Source organism: Stegodyphus dumicola, chromosome 8 (genome assembly GCF_044657685.1).
Source record: "Stegodyphus dumicola isolate Sdum_Otavi_A_Nest chromosome 8, ASM4465768v1".
In the NCBI taxonomy this organism is placed as follows: Eukaryota; Metazoa; Arthropoda; class Arachnida; order Araneae; family Eresidae; genus Stegodyphus; species Stegodyphus dumicola.
This window is the reverse complement of record NC_140775.1, coordinates 166,963,790-166,984,833: the sequence shown is the minus strand read 5'-3', so window position 1 is coordinate 166,984,833 and position 21,044 is coordinate 166,963,790. Positions and strand designations below refer to the sequence as shown.

Here is a 21,044-nt window from a genome sequence, read left to right as displayed (position 1 = left end):
ATTCGTCACGCGCTGCACTGCGCGAGAAATAAAACCATTTAATTTCTAATTGAACTAACATTAGCTTTTTAAATACCAAATTCGTAACAATATGATTAATACTGGAGCTCTTCGTAGCATTAAACTTGAATGAGGAGATGTACAATCAAATCGCATACACTGCCGATAAAGTATGTACCGTACTGCGAGAACACGATGCACAAACTTCCGGTATTAATAATGAATAAGGAGATGTTTGGTGAAATTTCAAAAATCTTCTTTACATATATTGAGTATGTGCTAAAGCACTAGTTCGGACTGGGGTATGTAAGAGGTAAATACTTCGTAAGCGTTAAAATCTCTTTCAAAATAAGCAATGCACACACTTTCACAGATATGAACTTGGATGAGAAATTGCATTAAGCAATGCACACACTTTCACAGATATGAACTTGATGAGGAATTTCACTGTAGTACTAATAGAGGAAAATACTGCTTGAGCTGAATGCATAATGATGCTTGAATCTTCTCATAAAGTACAAACTTTGTATGTAAATTTAAGAATTTAATTAATATCATGTATTTAGAGCAAGAGCAATTAAAGTACTTTTTTTCGGAAGTGGTTAAGAGGTGCTATTGGGATTATATTTATATCTTTAAATCTCCTGTTGATCCACCTAATTTTCTTAATATTTTATAAATATTAAGAAATAACAAATCATAAAATTCAATTCAACAACAATATCGCAAAATAATTTTAAAATAAGCATCTTTCAATTAATCTTTAGAATTTCCGATACACATTCTCGCGCTCTGGAAATAAAAATGTTTTTTGTTTTCGTACAGATTCCCCATTGCTCGCTTTGAAATCGTTGATCTTATCTTGTTAATCAAAAATTCGTTAAAGTGTTACAAAATAGGAAATCGATAATAAAACAAATTCCAAATACGGGCTTCCAGATGCCCATATTCCGTGGAGGACTTTTATTCAAATTTTTATCGCTCTAGGTACCGTTGTATTATCACAGTGCCCGAAACATACATACAGTTATGCAAATTCTTCAATATTTAATTTCTTTAAATGTAATATAGGACGATAATATTTGGTGACAACAATCTTCAGATTGTGAGACGCCGTTTCTAATCATTCAACAAAAAATCCCAAAACGAAATTAAAAGCCCTTCTGGGCTAACGCCCTTTGGGCTAAAAAAAACTTTTGTCGTGAGCACAACACTCAAAATATTCTTATCGCTAGATATTATTTCCTTGCACACCTGACTGCAAATGATTCTGACATAGAATGTGTAGTCAATTACGACAAATTAAAATACAATTTTGTATATTTTAAGATTTAATACAGTTCTATTTGCAGTTATATTCACAAATTAGACACACCTAGAATGACATAAGAACTCTAAATATCTGCATGTAGAGGATAAACATGGAATCCTTTCCTATACATGAAAGGTTTTGGCAATCGAATAACGCAAACTTAAACGCACTGTATCTCATTTTCGAAACGCAGCAAATTAAAAAAATTCCCTACTATGCACAGCATGGATTTCATGTCGTATGTCACGCAAATAAACCCAAAACTCAATTCTACCGCAGTATTAATCTTTAGAATTAACTTTAGAATCAGATACTATTAAACCCAGAAAAGCTTTTTAATGCTCGCGGCAAATTATATACCCATGTCACCATGTCGTCATTGCCAAGTTTACTTTCGCAACTTGGCAATGACGGCATTACTTTCGCAACTTGGCCAAGTTTAATTTGTAATTAAGTTTACTGACTGTCTTTTTGAAATAAGTATATAGTTGAAACATAGAATATGTATGTATGTAATGTATAGTTTTTAGGATAAAAGTAATTATTTTTTTTCGGTGAATTTCGCAAGTCTGTGCCAAAGTGGTTGCGATAATATTTAAATACCATAAATTCTTATGGACATAGTGTATGTTTATATATACGCAATAAAAGTTGTAGTTTTAATTAACCATGTTAAAATGAACGTATAACATATTTTACTGCTAAATAAGCCGTCTTTTAGTTTTGTAAATTTTTACACAGTTTTACTTCAGGGTTAGGTACTGCTTATATAAATGAGTATAATTATGACGCATTGTTACGTTATTTTCTTTCTTCACGTTCGTACGGGGTGCATATTTCACAAGGGCACATCTGTGTGGCCACCGAGGGAGTGGCTTCTAGGATGGACCAATGAGCATTCAGTAATATTCCTATCATGTCACATGACCTTTCGCATGCTTTAAGATTTAAGCAAGAAGGTTGAATATATTCTGCCACGCAATTTTCTGTACAAAATAATTAAAACATCGTCGATTGCTTCTGAAACTTTTCATTGCGAAGTTAGATCAAATACAGGAAATTATGAAGATTTCACTACCTGGTTGAAATAAATACAAAAACATGTTGGATACTTCAAAAATATCGATGTGAAATATTACTTAATAAGTGGTAAATAAGATGAAGAAAGAAATATGTGATAAACATCTGAGCCCAAATGCAATCTTTATATAAAACTATGCGTATGAGAAAAATATTGACACCAATTATATATGTAAATAGAAGTCAGCCCTTTTTATTGCAATCTATATGAAAAAGATGTTCTATAATAATAACCAATGCAGAATTTTATTCAAAGTGAACTTTACTAATTTGTATTCGTATACATTTAGTGCGTTAAATTTCCCATTTAATACATGCTCACCTTGAAATGCACTGTCTACACAAAAAATACTCATCAAACAGAGTGAATTTATCGTATTCACAATGAGTATATTCAGTTTATTCATATAAAATTTTTAATGTTAGCAATGGATATAATCAGATCATATGTGTTCTGAATCTTACACTTCAGAACTAAAATCAAAAGAATGTAAGCACTGAAATAAGAAAGCACTAGATTCATTGTAAACACTTTCAATCATTCTCAGCTCAATTAAAAAAATATACACTTGAATTCTCTTAACTCACATAATATGCCGCGAATATCAATCCTAATATTAATGAGTGATAAAAATCGCGAAAGTGAAATGTCAGCGATTAATCAAACTCAGAAAACGAAAGCACTACGAGATTTTCTTCTATTACGCCATATATTTATAACTGTCAAACAAATGCAAATTAAAACGTAAACAACATACGCTCACATGCATGAAGATTTAGCGTCACAAGAGCAGTAGCAGCTCATTGGTTCATTTTCGAAACCCCTCCCTCAGTGGCTACGCTGATGTGCACTTGTGAAATATGCGTACGGGGTTCGTAGATCTGGAGTAAATAACGACGACAGCACTTGATGGAATGTCGAAACACATTTCCTTTAGCCAATATTAATCAGGGCAGCTCCAATAACACGTTTACATAATCACCGAAGAACTACAATAAACACGCTGGAACAATCAGCTACACAGCCTTCAGTTTATCAGGCTATAACAGTGGAAACAGCTTCACTGCAAAGCATCAGAGTACAGCTTCCGACTCTGCTCGGTCATTCTCGGAACCCCACGTACTCTCGAGACTCTCCACGCTAAAATTCGCGATATACTCGACGACACACAGACCACAGTTCCCGACTCTTCGGTTCAGTAGTTCGCGAAGCTCAACACACTCTCTCGACGATGCAATAACGCGATACACGAAGAGACTCTCATGATGTAATCGACGACCCACTCGGCACTCGCTGGCCGGCTGTCAACTCGATCGTCTTCGCACGGACTAACTAGATGAGACACACTAACTATCTCGCACTTACTCTCTGCGTACCAACAGGGTATATATAGATTTTAGCTTGGGTTCGAGAACATTCTGGGCTAAACCGGTAAGAATTCGTTCCAGAAGGTTCTCCATCCGTCCATGGCATATCGCCAGTTGTCATCAAATGGGCGATTTCTCGCCAAGTGAAGCAACCCTGCCTTCTCTTACCGTTTTATGACAACCCTAAAGTGCTTTGCGGGGAAGCTATCTTACCACGCCCGGACATTTCGTAACAGTATATAATCTCAATTTTGATACCTTTCAACAAACCTTTTTACGTTTGAACATTGTTTGAAATTGGTTTGTCTACTTGACACTTAAAATTTCATGGTCAAGAGGAAATGCTGAAACATTTTGAAAATATTAATAATGGTTCTATGATAGTAAACGTTGCATTTGGTTTCTGATAATATTTTTATGTCTATCATTAACTTAATTCTACATTTCATGTTGTTCCAGTTACTTATTTTTAAGATTTTTATTAATTTATTATCTGTAAACATAACGTTTTCCAGACAAAAAAAATCCACTTTGTTTGATGGTAAACGTAGTAATTTTTCCAAAAAATAAACAAAAAATTTCACTTTTAAAGTGGGCATTGATTCCTGCAAACATTAAAATATGTGATGTGAACACCACATGACTTCCACGTGCGGCCTATAAAATAGCACACATTTTTTGCTACATTTCATTTAAACTCCCTTCCTAGAATTTCTTTATAGATATATTTCTCATTCGCTTAATTCAATTCTCACTTCGCAGCAAGGCAAAAATACACAAAAACTCAAAAAGTATTCATTAAAAATTGTAAAATACACAAAAACATAAAACATAAAATGCGGTTAATTTTTTTCACATTTAAAATTAAGAGTTTCTAGGCAAATTCAAGAAATTCGGGCAGCGAGCAGAAAGACACATTTTTCGGTGTACCAAACTGAAAGTTTACTTTTGGTCCAACTCGGAAAAACACACTGAAGTAGGTGCACCAACTGAATTCACTGTTCTAAGAATTTCAAATGTAAACAAATGGCAGCCACATTAGGCTTAGCACCACTTAAGCAACTTTTAAATTGTTGATAATTTTAGAACTATTGCATGCAGTTTAACTAAAGGCATAGAAACCTTAAACTAAATTTTCACGACTACAATAGAACATAATAACAATGGAACTCGAGCCGGGTAACAGAGCGGGTATATTTATACGTTTAAGAATTATACGTTTAAGATTTATACGTTTACGAACCCACGGCTGATTACAACGAAACGACAGATCCACAACTACATATTATAGCAGTTTCATATACAAAATTTCCACATTCTGAGGCTGCTCGTTTTTTACAGACACATACGTACATACAAACATCACGAAAAAAATCCCTCCTGAAACCATATTTTATCCATTTTATAATCGCTTTTGGAAAAAAGACTCTTTTATTCTGCTCTTAAGTACAGATGGCATGCAAAACCATCGGTCAAAAGGACTCGAAAGCGATTAAAATGGCTATTTTTGTTGAAATATAATACCCGAAATTTTTCGCGACTACAATAGTTTCTTTACTTCGTACAAAGAAATAGAAACAGTAATTTGTTTCATTATAGGAAGTTCATTATCATTTCAATGGCGGCAACTAAATAAAATAAAGAATGCCATCTTACGAAACTACCTAACAATATGTGAAACAAAACAGAAATCATTGTTTACAGGTTAAAAAATTAAAGTATAGCGTAACGTTTGTTATATCGCCAAAAAATACCTGCATTTAGCGAGATGAATAATCAGTATTAATTTACAATAGAGATGGATCTTAAACGAGAAAATCATGTGAAACGCATCAAAATTGTAAAATTTGTAATTCTGTTCAAATATAAATATTTTCTTAAGATCTACTTAATACATTTCTACATGAGTCTAACAGAAAGTTTCTAAGGAACTGAGCAGTTACATTTGAAAACTAAGTTTTTAGGACTGATGTAATAATCATGAATCACTTTCTAGTTCACCAATGTAAAAAGGCAAAATTAATTCAGAATTTATCTCTCCTAAGTTTCTCCAGAGTATAAAAATAGGTTTATAAAATAAGCTTTTATTTAAAATAATAAAAACAATTAGTGAAGTAAACGTATAAAAATAATTTATTATACAATTTAATAAGAAGAAAAGATTAAATATTTCTCAAAGCAAAATTCATTTGCAATTTTGCGTCACGAATAGTAAAAGCAAGGGGGGCTGTTGATTGATTTCTAAAATTAATGTCTTATACTTTTCACAACGCAATTCGATTATTAGATTTTGTTTTTTATTCGTTATGTAAAATTGTAGATGAATTTTGCAAAGTAAATTGTTTAATCACTTTGTTCCCATTAAACTATATGATAAATTATTTTTCCACTGTTAGGTCCTTTATCATTTTGTGAGTTTTAAATAAAAGCTTATTTTATTAAAAAACTTTTTATAAAATCGTTGCTACCAAATGCTATCGCTCTGTATCATATTTGAAGAAATTAAATAATGAAGAATCTGCGTAAATGTATGTACGTTTTTAGCAATGTGATAAAACAACGGTACCTTGAGCCATCCAATTTCATGGACCTTATAAGAGATAGACTAACCCAGTAGGCGGGGCACACGTCAACGACATGTCCGCAAGAAAGAGTAGGGACGATCTGGTTTACTTTAACACTGAAACCTATGGCGTTTGTATCACATAACTGTTTTTAATTATTAAATGCGATACGTTGTATAGGGAAGAGATTATGAAAGTCACAGTTTTTTTCAAATTGGATTTAATATATTACATTGAACTAATTTTTACTGCATTTCGCGCAATTTTTTTCGCGCGTAATTCTTGTACAAACATCTTTACTTTGGTAAAACGGTAAAAACTTTAAGCACAAAATTTATGAACTTAACTTTGCGTAAACATAATGTAAAATTAAATAAGATTGATAGTACGTGATGCTTGGAAATACATAAGGTAACCTTAAGCAAGATCTGATAATTTTTTTAAAACATATAATGAACATTTTCAGGCAGTGATTTTCAAAACTATAATAACATTACAAAACGATTATTTATTTGATTATATCATCATTAAATTATTAACATTAAAGTGGATTATTTATTTTAGTACTAATTTATAAAATTCGGAGCATAAAATTTTCTGAGTGTAATGAAGGGGAAAAAAAAGATAAAATAAAATCTAGAAGCACTCATATTTTATATTACGCCCAAAAGGAACCCTTTTTAGCGTTTTGTGTGTTACCTATATTTATTGAATATCATGCTCTTCGCCCGTAAACCACATAAATTTGAAAACAGCATATCTTTAAAATTTCCGCACTGGAGATAAAAATGTTATTTTTCGTACAGTGTTACGATTGCTCGCTTTGAACTCGTTGAGTTTGTTAATCAAAAATTCGTTAAAGTTTTACAAAATATGAAATAGATTGAAACAAATTCGAGATTCGATTGTTCAGATGCCCTAGTTCGGGTGGAGGATTATATTATTCAAAATTTGATGGCTCTAGATACCTTTGTTTTTGTCACAGTGCGAGAAACATACATGTATTCATGCAGATTCTTCATTACTTAATTTTTTTAAATATAATAAAGGGCGATAATATTTGGTAACAACAATTTGCAAGAAGACACGTACATTTATAGTGAAACAGCTCAAAATGCTGCTTCGAGCTAATAAATTAAATTAAAAGTAAATAAAAAAAAATCTTATGCAGAACTAAATATAAATTTAAAAAATAATCACTATACAAGCAAAATTAATTATTACGGTTAAATACAATTTTAATATTAGAATTAAATGTATAAAAAGATGTCAAAACTTTTTATCACTATGATATATCATGAAATATAATTGAAATAAAATTCCTTTATAAAAATTGTGCTATAATACTTATCTATAATTTAGAAAAAGCAATCCAGTTTAGAATTTTAAACAAAACTTTCAAAAATTCGTTTTTAAATATTTTTGTATTTTTTACTTATTTACACCAATAAAAAGCATAAAATTGCAAGAGAAAATTGCTTGTTTTAAATTTTCTGTTAGTTCAGATTTAAAATATTATTTTCTAAAAGAAGTAGTTACAAATTTCCTTACAGCATAGGAAAAGCTAAAAAAAATAGCCAGCCCTGAAAGCAACCAATAGCTTTATAATTATTTGGAACGCTAATTATGCTTGAAAAATATGCTAAATTGTTAAAACTGTAATCCTGAAAATAAGTAGCGCCCTCTAAGCGGAAAAGGGGTAAGTTGGAGACTGGCTTTCGGTGGGAGAGGCCGAATGCTCAGTATGCTCAGTTTGGTAATTTTGTAAATTTAACAATCCTATTATCTCATATATTTCCATTTGTACAAAGTGTATATAGTTTACGTTTATGGTGTGAATAAATTAAAAGATAAATCTGAGTCTATTAATTACGCCACCGGACACGTCTGGACCTTACACACATACATGAACTCGTTGAGATTGTTAACCAAAAATTCGTTAAAGTTTTGCAAAACATGAAATGGATTAAAACAATTTCGAAATTTGGCCGTCCTGATGCCCATGTTCGGGTGGAGGATTACATTATTCCAAATTTGATGCTCTATGTCGTTTTTGTTACAGTGCGAGAAACGTACATGTATTCATGCAGATTCTTCATTATTTAATTTCTTTAAATATAATACAGGCCGATAATATTTGGTAACAACAATTTGCAAGGATACACTGCATTTATAGTAAAACAGCGCAAAATGCCGCTTCGAAACTAACAGCCTTTCTAGGCTACCGCCCCTTTGGGATAATAAATTAAATTAACAGTAAATAAAAAAAAATCTTATGCAGAACTAAAAATAAATTAGAAAAAAATAATGACTATAAAATACAAGCAAAATTAATTATTACTGTTAAATACAATTTTAATATTAGAATTAAAGGTATAAAAATTTTTAAGGAGTCAAAAGTGTTTATCACTATGATGTATTATTAAATATAATTGAAATAAAATTCCTTTATAGAAATTGGGCTATAATACTCATCTATAATTTTTAAAAAGGCTGCAGAATTTAGAATTTTAAACAAAACTTTCAAAAATTCGTTTCTAAATATTGTAGTATTTTTTACTTATTTACACCAATAAAAAGCATAAAAATTGCAAGAGAAAATTGCTTGTTTGAAATTTTCTATGAATTCAGATTTAAAATATTATTTTCTAAAAGAAGTAGTTACAAGCATAGGAAACATATAGGAAAGCATAGGAAAAGCTAAAATAATATCCAGCCCTGAAAGCATGCAATAGCTTTATAATTATTTGGAACGTTAGTTATGCTTGATAAATATGCTAAATTGTTAAAATTCAATCTCAATTTCAAAAATAAAAATATGTAGAAATTCTAATTTGTGAAATGAGGCACTACAACCAGCTTTTTCTTGACAATTATACGCGCTGCAATAGGCAACCGCTCTTAAATTTCTGCAAATCGTCCCTATTCCTCCGGATGTGATCAAAGTGAACGCGTCAGCCGGGAACGCGTCAGACGAGGGAGAAAACCCATTTGAGTTGGTCTATTTCTTATAAGGTCCATGTCCAATTTTGAATGACGTAATCCTACTGCGAATTCGGTATCTGAAAGACCGAATTTGAAATTTGGAATTCGTTTTATTGTCGATTTCACATTTTGTAAAATTTTAACGAATTTTTGATTAACAAAGTCAACGATTTCAAAGCGAGCAATGGCAACACTGTACGGAAAAAACCTCTTTATCTCCAGCGCGCGGACTATGTATCGGAAATTCTAAAGATATGGTAATTTTAAAATAATTCTGTGCCACTGCTGTTGAAAATTTCATGGCTTACATACAAAGAACATGCTATTTAATAAATAAAGGTAACACACAAAACGTTAAAAAACGTCACTTTGGATGTCATTTAAAATCTGGAACCTTTCAAATTGTTTTTTATGTTTTTTATTTTATTTAAGTCTCGGTGACATATTTTCAATCAAATGTTTCAACTGAAAATCATTTTACAACAATTAATAATCATTTTTCTACTTTTAACAATTCTTTTGCGTCAAATGATGAAAACAAATCCAGCAATTTCGCCAAAAATTAAAAAATTACTTTAAATTCTCATACAAATTTCGTCTAAGAGATTTTTTTTCCGCTCTAAACGATGGCGCAGACAGTAAAATTCTGAGATTATTAACTTATTCATTAAACGAAAATGTACGAGAAATCGTTGCAATGTTACAGTTTAGTACACCTAAATCGAATTTTGAAATAGATTCATCATATTGTATTGTCATTATTAAAAGCTTTGAAAGCTGCCTAGTTAATATTTTTTATCTATCTATGAAGAACGGGGAAACGAAGTACCATTTTTAAAGCTTGTAGTGTCATGGGGTTGTGTGCTAGCATTACACCACGAAGGCATATTGGAAGGAGGTAGAAAATACCTTGTCAGGTATCTAGTGTTAGTTTAATTTCTTTGCATGCAATTACTTCTAGCAAGGGGAGAGATTACAGAAATCTGTATGAGCAAGAAAAACAGTGTGGCATACATTGGCATGTTAACTTCCAAACTTAAACGAATCCCGTGACGCCGAAGAAAATCTACAACCCAATTTTCCCTTCTGCTTAAAAGTTTGTTATTTTACAAGAAGACGAATAAGTTGCTTTATAATTTGTGAAAAATTTTAAAAGGCAAGTTGTAGTAGATATATTTTTAGATATTGAAGTTTAAAAATTATAAACAAAAAAATCAAACGCCTTTCAAAAATTCGCCAAAAATGTAAAATATACGTTTATTTTTTGCAACAAAACTCTGGGAAATTTAGTTTGTTAAATCAATAAAGTTTAAAATTAATAAAACAACACAATGTAGACTATTCACTGTAAGAAGTATTAAAATTTAAAATGAAGACGAATGTGGTAAATCTCGAAGCACAGAGAAGTATCACTTTCTAACTCTAAAGTATCACTTTTTAACTCTTTAGAAAAGGAATCATTACTCCATTTGCGTTAGTAAATGGTTCACTAACCATACGAGGGTATTCTTCCTCTGATAAGTAGGGCCTTCCCGCCCTAATAGACTGGCTTTCCGAAATAAAAAGAGAAGAAAAGGAAATATATCTGAAGGCAAAGAACGTTCCACTTTAAAATGCGTATACGCATCACCCGTCCTCTGGATGCAATCTCCAGTGATGCAAGGATGGGACACCCGGCTTAAGAGACGTTCTTAGGGAATGCGTATATGGGACGCCCGTCCTGAAAGGGTTAAAGTGAAGTAATATGCGGAAAATCGTAAGTCTAAATTGAATTCTGATAAAATCGCTTCACTACTTTGTAATTTCTACAAACAGTATGTGCATAAAATTTGAAATTGATAGCTTATCTAGAAATAGTTTCAAAATCGATGATATACAGGGTGGTTATAATTAAGGTTTCACTTTGAAATGGTCATAAAAGGAAAATTACTTGGTAATCGTGTAAAGGAGGTTATGGGAATTTATTTTCCGCAAAAACAAAATGTTCAAACATTCACCACCAGGGGGGAAATGGCGATGTATGCAATGTTGTTAAACGAAATAAGACATGAAGACATCGTTTTAAAACCTCAGGAGGAATGTTACGGACGTGTCGGTGTATCGCAGCTTTCAATTCCGCCAAATTGTTTAGATTATCACCGTAAATAGTGCTTTTGAGATAACCCCATAGCCAAAAGTCTCAGGAGTTGAGGTCTGGTGACCGAGATGACCAAGACGTAAGGAGGTGTTGGCCTATAATCTGTTCATTCGTGAAATGTTGCCTGAATAACTGCATGACACATGTACCAATGTGAGGTGGGGGGCCCCGTCCTGCATAAAAATCATGGTTCAGGTATCATGAAACGACTTAACATTGACACTAAGTGAGCAGCAGTCACTGTGCATGTAACAGGTCCAGCTGTCGATTGCTCGTCAAAGTAAAATGGTTCAATTACGAAATTAGCTGGCATACCACACTAAACGGTGACTTTAAGAGAGTGCAATGGAACTGGGTAGATAACATGAGCGATTTGTAAGAAGACGATTTCCGGAATTCGCACACTTTTGCAAGTTATTTGCGATCTCACATTTTCTAATCTCTAATTTGTGGTTTCCACGAACAGTTTTCTCCATTGAACGGATTGCGCACCCGACTTTTATCGCCTTTAAATGGTGGTTTAGTTCAATGTTTCTTAAGGGTATACAACATGTTAAACCCGTATAACAAAAGGTTAAGTTAGATTCCGACGCTTATTTCGTTTAACGATACTGTATACAGCGTCATTAACCCCCTGGTGGTGAGTTTTTGAACTTTTTGTTTTTTGCGAAAAATAAATTCCCATCACCTCCTTTATAAGATTACTAAGTTTGATAGCATTTGGTCAAGAAATTTTCATTTTATGACCATTCCAAAGTGGAACTTTAATTATAATCACCTTGTACTTTTGATCATATAGACAAATACCAGGAGTGAACTAAAAAGGGTAAGACCAAAAATAAATCACACAGTAAAAAAGAAAAAGAAATTCTTGCTGCCCAAAAATGGGATAAATGTGAGATTTCAACTCGTTCACACGCCTTGCAAATCATAACAGCGGATAAATGTCGCAAAAAGTAATGGCAATCAAGACGTTATTTACACTGGGAAAAGCTAAATTAATTTCACGACATCTGGCAGCTATACAAACAGGCATAAAACCTGTAGTTATGAGAGAAATGAATTATTTATGAAAGTGATCCAAGATCGAAAAATTTACGATGTCGTAAAAGTAATAAAAACCATGTGATCGCTACGATAACTCTCCGAATTCTCACCATTATTTATAAATCTTCAATAAGCATGCACGCTCAAAATATAGCCTAATGATAAGTATGCGGGTGTTAAAAACTTAAAATTAATGTAAAAATCGGCTTTTAATTTCATTTTACTTAGAACTCTTAACTGGAAAACAAATACAAGAACAAACATGAACATAAATCTTTACCGAATTTACGATTACGTAAAGGAAATGTATAAAAAAAGACATCTGAAGCGTAACTGTATATGGGCGATGTACAAATAGATAATATTATTATATATTTCGTTTATTATATTTAAATCGCGTAACTTATTAAATTTTGTGATTAGTTAAATGGAAAATAATTATCATTGGAAAGATATATAAAAGATATTGTGTGGCATGGATTGACAACTCAGAATAATCCTCAGAACTGACAATTTTGTAAGCTACATATAAATAATATATATAAACATAATGTATAAATAAATAAACAAAAAAGCACTGCACGGTGGTGTGACAGCAAAAAAAAAAAAAAAAAAAAAATTTGAGAGACTGACTGAATTCGAAAGACTGCAGCCTATTTCTAGTCTAAAGGGCCAATTTGCCCAAATGGGCTATTGATTTCTTTTGGCATTTTGCTTTGGTTCACTATAGATGTCTGAATCACTTTTCAAATTATTGCCACCAAATATTAGAGCCCTGCATTATATTTAAGGGAATTAAATAATGAAGAATCTGCATGAATTTATGTATGTTTCTGGCGTAGTGAAGAAACAAAGGTACGTAGAGTCATCAAATTTTGAATAATCTAGTCCTCCACTCGAATGTGGGCATTTGGAAATTTAGAATCTGGAATTTTTTTATTATCTATTTCATATTTTGTAAAACTTAAAAGAATTTTTGATTAACAAACTCAACGATTTCAAAGGCGTCCCATTAACATTAACATCGCATGCATCTTCCATGCACGGATATTTCATACTCCAGGTTTCTTTTCCCGTGATATTGCTGTGGAATTGAATTTTATGGCTAAGTGTGAAGAACGTGATATTTAATAAATAAAGATAACGCACAAAACTTTAAAAAATAGTCCCTTTGGGCTGAAAGCGTTCAGATTTGAAGATCAGAAGTCTGAAAGCGTTCAGATTTTTTCCCTATTTTTCTCTCAACGGAATTAACAGTTTCAAAACATAACAGTAACATTTAAAGAAACAATAAGTTTCTAGCAGTTTAATGTGGCCTATTTGTGATTTATGAACAGGGACTTCTATTTCAATAGCTACGTAAAATGTAATAAACGAATGAATAAAGAAGTATAGTACATTTTGACATTCAATTTAATATTCATGAAGCTATATTTTAAATAAGCAATAATATTAAACTAATATACATGCTCTCTGTAAAACAAAAAAGAATTTTAATAAAAGAGTCTTACACTTTTTTTCCCTTCCATCGCCAATTGAATTTCTGAGCCACTAAGCAGCTGCTAGCTAGCACAATCAATCCAGTGGTGTGTATGGTGTGTATTTAATTATGGCAAAACACACTAGGTTATCTGCTTAAGGGAAGAGATGTCTTCGTGGAGGACTTTCTAAGGGAAACCGACTCGTATACCTGTTACACATGGGGAAAACCGCAATCCAGTGGAAAATACCTGTTAGACCAAAATACAGTTCAACGTGTGATGCAAATACAAAACAAAATAAAGCATTTTGTCTAATACCGATTTAAATGCAATGTAATATATTAAAACCGCTTGAGTACGAAATCGATTCAGTTCTTGACTAAATCTACGTCAAACACAAACCTGCTGCTTTGCTAATTTTATGCGACAGATAATTAATATTTGAAATAAATCATTATAATTTAATAAAAATGTTAATTTAAGTGTAAAAAATTTTCTAATTATTTCTAAAATTTCAAAATTGCTACATGAAGGCAGAGATTTATATAAACACAGTAGCACTAAAATAAACAGGCATATCAAATTCAGTACGTCTAATCATCATTTTACAACAGTCAGTAAGACAAGGTGAACTTAAGAAATGAGTAAATATATAAAATTTTACCTCATATTGCAGTTTTACCTTTTAAATCTTTACTATAACTTCTCCTTTTCCTACTCCTCACCGATGCAAATTAAACGGTAGAGATTTAAGGATTCTGAATATTTTAAATAATAAAGCTTTTGGCCCCGTCGCTTGCAGTTTACATTCTGTCTCCCATCTCTACCGCTTTAGCCACTCTATTAGCCGCTGTTGAAAACGCGCATTAAAATGTTGAGCTAGCTTAAGTAGGCTGCTTTTTGTAGTTTCCACCTACAATACTTTGGACTTGAAATTTCAACTTATGTTATTTTACTTACCTACAAGTGGCGACTTTATTTATATGCACAAGTTGTGCTTTCCGTTCATTTTAAAAATTTAACAAAAAGTCTATTTGCAAGCTTTTTAAGACTTTCTCAATGTCTCGATATGGCATGGAATTTAAATTTTTATGAATCTATTCTAATTACATACTTCTTGTCGTTTTTTCGGAATGAAATTTCTCGAGGGATCTTTTTGTTATTCCTCATAGACATTTTATACGTTCCTGACCTCAAAAGAGGATTAATATTCGTACGAAAAATCACAATTTATAGGTTAATAGTTTAATTTGAAGAAAATACTTGCAGAATAAGAAAGGAAAATAAAACTATAGTAATTGCTAACACAAAAGGAGATTTGTATAAGGTAATCTAATCACAAAAGAAAAAAGCCAATGTTGCAGCTACGAAAAGAAGTGAAACCAGCATGGAATTTTGCATAGTAGACTAGACAGACGCAGAAATTATGAAGCAATCAAGAAGTTGAAGAATGATAACCTGGCAACGGGAATAAGAATAGAGCGGGAAATTGAAAATGATAAAGAATGCGGATGTTGCATCAGAAGTAATATGTCGAAATTGCCGCATCCCAAGCTAAGCAACTACGAAGCAAAATGGTTCTGGATACGTTTGAACATTCGTGGACCGACTGACGCGACATCACTAGGAAAAAAGAATTACTTCATAACATTCATAAAACACAACGGCATACTTGCTAGCTACAAAAGATGAAGCTATCTTCAAGTTAAAACACTTTGTAATCATGGCAAAGGACAAAATTTGAAAAGAAGCCAAAAGTCTTAAAAACAGATAATGGAGAAGAATACACAGACAAAAAAGCTGAAGAGAATCTGAAAGAAGTAGGAATCTAACATTAAACCTCTGTAACATATTCACCACAAGAGATCAATCAGTCCAACAAAAAGAAAACATTGCTACATAATGTTAATGACCGGTAGCTTACTGCTCGATTCGGGGCTCAAAAAGCAATTTTCGAGGCAAGCCGTAATGACAGCCACCTATAGATAAAACAGACAGCCATCAAGGTCAATTGTAAAGCCTCCGTACGAGCTCTGGAAAAACAAAAAGCCAAATTTAAGTCATATCAGAGGTTTCGGCAGCACAGTGTATTGCCTAGTTCCAGAGCAGAAAAGAGGTAAATTAGATGAAAGAGCAGAAAAAAAAAATTCTCGAAGGATACAGTGATCGTACTAAAGGATATAGAATTTATATATCGCATACAAACAACGTTATCATTAAAAGATGAGTAACATTCGATTAAAACTAAAATGAAGTATTCACTCACCAAATAAGAAATCAGAGTGAAGAACAAAATGAAAAAGAAATTTGAAAGAAAATGAATCGGGACAATTATATCTAGCTCCTACAATAGAAGAAGGAACTAAAACAGAAGAAACTCTCCTATTACCGAGAAGATCCTGAAGAACGACTAAAGAAACAGAGCCGAACAGATTCTCCTACATGGCAAAGAATGAATAAATTAAAACCCCTAAATATTGGCAAGAATTACAAACTTTCCCAACTAAAGATGTAGAGTCATTAGGTTAATTGGAAGCAGAAAAGATGAAAAATACGCAACCGCCTTCGCCAGGAATCGAACCATGGACCTCTGGAATACCGGCCCAGCGTGCAGAACCACTACACCACGAAGGACGCTAGGAAAGTGGGAGAAATACCTTATATACTCCCCTTTTTAAAAGGCGACTAAGGTTTTAGGGGACCTAGACGGCAAATCCTGGGTGCGGAAAATCATCATCCACAAACCTTATCGCCACTGTAGAGTCATTAGGTTAATCGGAAGCAGAAAAGATGAAACATACACTGGTGTGCAAAAATTAAGGACGAGACGGTTTTTTTCAATATAACTTTGTACAAAAGCTTTCCAAATCAACACATTTAATACCGTAAGATCCCCAATACGTAAGGACATGAGTAATGTAAGCAACACTTACTAAAAGAGAAATCAGAGGGATAAAAAGAAGCTTTATTGAAAAAGTAGCATGGAGCGCAATGCGACTGAAAACCGAAACATCCCTGTGATGGGTGTCCAGCAAGAAACATCCGGTCTTTAATAGGGGATATGATCTCCCCTGACTGCTAGGCAGGTTTCACAGCGTCTGCCCATGCTGAGAATGAGGGTGTCAATGAGTTGTTGAGGCATTGCTGCCCACTCGTCTTGCAGCGCCAATCGAAGCTTCGGAATCGTTACTGGTGGTAAGATACGAGCTGCCAAGCGTCTGCCTAGAAAATCCCATACATGCTCGATGGGATTGAGATCCGGAGATCGTGCCGGCCAATCCATACGTTCAATATCCTCACTCTCTAAGAGCTGTTCGGCAGCTACTGTGCGATGACATGGTGCATTGTCGTCCATGAAAAGGAACTGCGGATCCATAGCGCCTCTAAAAAGACGCACATATGGAAGAAGAATCTCGTTACAATAACGGGTCCCGTTGACTGAACCTGCGTCGAAGATGTGAAGGTCTGTACGACTACCAAGCATGATGCCTCCCCAAACGAGAGCACCGCCACCTCCATACCTGTCCCTTTCAATGATGTTCGAGGGATGATTGCGGCTTCCCCGCTCTCTCCAGATGAGTATGCGATGAGAATCGCTACTCAGACTGAATCTGCTCTCATCTGTAAAACGTACTCGTACCCATTCATTGTCTCTCCAATTCCGGTGTTCCCGGCACCACAGAGAACGCCTTCTCCGATGGGCAGGCGTTAGAGGTACACACCGTACAGAGCGTCGTGTGCAAACAGACCACCACCGTGCAGTCTTCTGGCCACGGTAAAACGCGATATCGGTCGTCCAGTCGCCTGTGTCGTCTGTCTAGCGATTTCTCCCGCTGTCTGCCGCCTGTTTCTTCTGGCCTGTAAGGCAATATACCGGTCATCTGCGGGTGTGGTTCCCCGTGGACGACCACTACTAAACCCCCGGATAGCTGTTCCTGTAGTTTGAAATTGTCTCCAAAGTCGTGAAACGATGCTGTGAGCAATTCCGAACTCTGCAGCCACACTTGTCACACTGCAGCCTTCCTCCAACTTCCCAATGATTCGACCTCGGGTAAAAGCATCCAGATGTCGTCTAACAGATTGATTATTCGCCATTTCTCGCTGAGGCAGCAACTCGGTGTTATTTTAACTGCTATACGGAGTGGAATCTCTTTGCTAGAAATACTGATCTTACACCGACAACATGCTTTATACTACTCAGACACTCCCCCATTACGTCTACCTGCATATCTGCGCATGTGCTACCGTACATCACCTTACTTAATCTCCTGATTGGTCTTTCTGTCCGCTCTGCCTCTTCGTTCAGCTGATATGCTAATTTTTCGACTCCGTCCTTAATTTTTGCACACCAGTGTATGCAACCGCCTTCGCCGGGAATCGAACCACTGACCTCTGGAATACCGGCCCAGCGTGCCGAACCACTACACCACGAAGGACGCTAGGAAAGTGGGAGAAATACCTTATAAAGAAAAGGCAGTGCATTTGAAATCCACAGAAGAAGAAATGGAATCATTAAAGAGAAATAAAACATGAAAACTAGTTGGTATTCCAAATGGGAAGAAAGCAACTTCAAATAAATGGCAATGAATATAAAATCCGACGCCATTTGCGAAAGTCGTAGAATACACTACGATAAGGATTACTTTTGCAATAGCAGCTCCAAAGAACATGCATGTAAGCTATTCGACTTTAAAACAGCTTTTCTGTGTGGATACCTGAAAAACGAAATATATACGAAGCAACCAGAAAGTAGGGAATTCGCGTCGCGAGAAACAAACTGTAAATTAAACAAAAGCATATAAGGATTAAAATAGGCAGCCAGAAATTGGAACCACAAAATAGTTAACAACGATGGGCTGATCTATGCTCGTTCACGTTAAACAAAAATACAAGAACTTGTATAATCGTATACGTTGATGATATATTAATCGTGAGCGACAAGCATGAATCAATTCAAATGTGGAAGGAGTTCTCAAAGAATATTTTGGAATTCGAAATCTTGGAGAAGTATCTGCATATCTAGTAATCAAAATTTGAAAGAGAAAAAGCTAAAAGTTTCAAATTTTATCAAGCTAACAAAATTACGAACAGAATCCAGAAATTCGACGGACGGAGAATCGGAAAATAAATATTCTGTACATCTATGACTACGAATTTTATGAAGAACAAAAACAAACAAAAGAACGGTTTTCCCAATAGCCAGAAATACATGGAAGAAGTGGAAGCACTTTTATATTTAGCAACAGTTTCAAGACCCGACATAGTAAATTCTGTTAGAATACAGAGGCGTAAAAGATTCTTCGACATTCTTAAGAGCTACAATCAAATTACAAATTACATTTAAAATTAAATGATTAACCAGTCGTTAAAGCTTACAGGGCAACTGGCTGAGCAGAAGATACCTCTGACAGAAAATCCACATCGGGATATATATTTAAATAGGAAACAGTGCAGTTTCATGGAACAAACAAAATAAAAATCTAAATTGCTCTGCCTTATCTTCAGCAGAAGCTGAATGCATCGCTCCAGCTGTAACTCTGCGGGAGCTACAATGAATGGGACAACTAATGGAATTCAACAATTAATGAACAACTCATGAAGGTTTCATTCAACAGGAACCTGGCATTATATTTGAGGACAACATATCCTGCATTTATCTTTCCAGAAAAGAAAAAGGGGGCACTAAACGTATTGATGTAAAAAATCACTACATTGCCAGATTGACGATATCTCCCCAGTAAATGGGAGATTGATGTAAAAGATCAATGGGAGATTGATGTGATGATCATCGCAGATTGATGTAAAACATCACTACATTGCCAGATTGACGATATCTCTCAGTAGTGATTTTTTACATCCCAGTGATGTAAAAAAATCACTACATTGCCATATTGACGATATATCCCCACTAAATGGGAGATTGATGTAAAAGATCAATGGGAGATTGATGTGATGATCATCCCAGATTGATGTAAAAAATCACTACATTGCCAGATTGACGATATCTCCCAGTAGTGAATTTTACATCCCAGTGATGTAAAAAATCACTACATTGCCAGATTGACGATATCTCCCAGTAGTGATTTTTTACATCCCAGTGATGTAAAAAATCACTACATTGCCAGATTGACGATATCTCCCCAGTAAATGGGAGATTGATGTAAAAGATCAATGGGAGATTGATGTGATGATCATCCCAGATTGATGTAAAACATCACTACATTGCCAGATTGACGATATCTCCCAGTAGTGATTTTTTGCATCCCAGTGACGTAAAAAAATCACTACATTGCCATATTGACGATATATCCCCAGTAAATGGGAAATTGATGTAAAAAATCAATGGGAGATTGATGTGATGATCATCCCAGATTAATGTAAAAAATCACTACATTGCCAGATTGACGATATCTCCCCAGTAAATGGGAGATTGATGTAAAAGATCAATGGGAGATTGATGTGATGATCATCCCAGATTGATGTAAAACATCACTACATTGCCAGATTGACGATATCTCCCAGTAGTGATTTTTTACATCCCAGTGATGTAAAAAAATCATTACATTGCCATATTGACGATATATCCCCAGTAAATGGGAGATTGATGTAAAAAATCAATGGGAGATTGATGTGATGATCATCCCAGATTGATGTAAAAAATCACTACATTGCCAGATTGACGATATCTCCCCAGTAAATGGGAGATTGATGTAAAAGATCAATGGGAGATTGATGTGATGATCATCCCAGATTGATGTAAAAAATCACTACATTGCCAGATTGACGATATCTCCCCAGTAAATGGGAGATTGATGTGATGATCATCCCAGATTGATGTAAAAAATCAGTACATTGCCAGATTGACGATATCTCCCCAGTAAATGGGAGATTGATGTGATGATCATCCCAAATTGATGTAAAAAATCACTACATTGCCAGATTGACGATATCTCCCCAGTAAATGGGAGATTGATGTAAAAGATCAATGGGAGATTGATGTGATGATCATCGCAGATTGATGTAAAAAATCACTACATTGCCAGATTGACGATATTTTCCCAGTTTAGAGA

General features: G+C 34.1%; 1 long non-coding RNA gene across 5 annotated transcripts in view; it reads right to left on the bottom strand.

Annotated features, from left to right (window-relative positions):
- Nucleotides 1–13,898: 13,898 nt before the first annotated feature.
- Nucleotides 13,899–21,044, bottom strand: part of LOC118198859 (uncharacterized) — a 50,120-nt gene continuing 42,974 nt past the window's right edge. For 2 of the 5 annotated variants that reach the window (XR_015042801.1, XR_004759861.2), the window contains exon 4: nt 13,919–14,223. This is a non-coding gene — a long non-coding RNA (uncharacterized LOC118198859). Of the gene's footprint in view, nt 14,224–21,044 lie in introns of all 5 variants that reach the window. The other 3 variants (XR_015042802.1, XR_015042800.1, XR_015042799.1) reach the window with 3 other exon arrangements.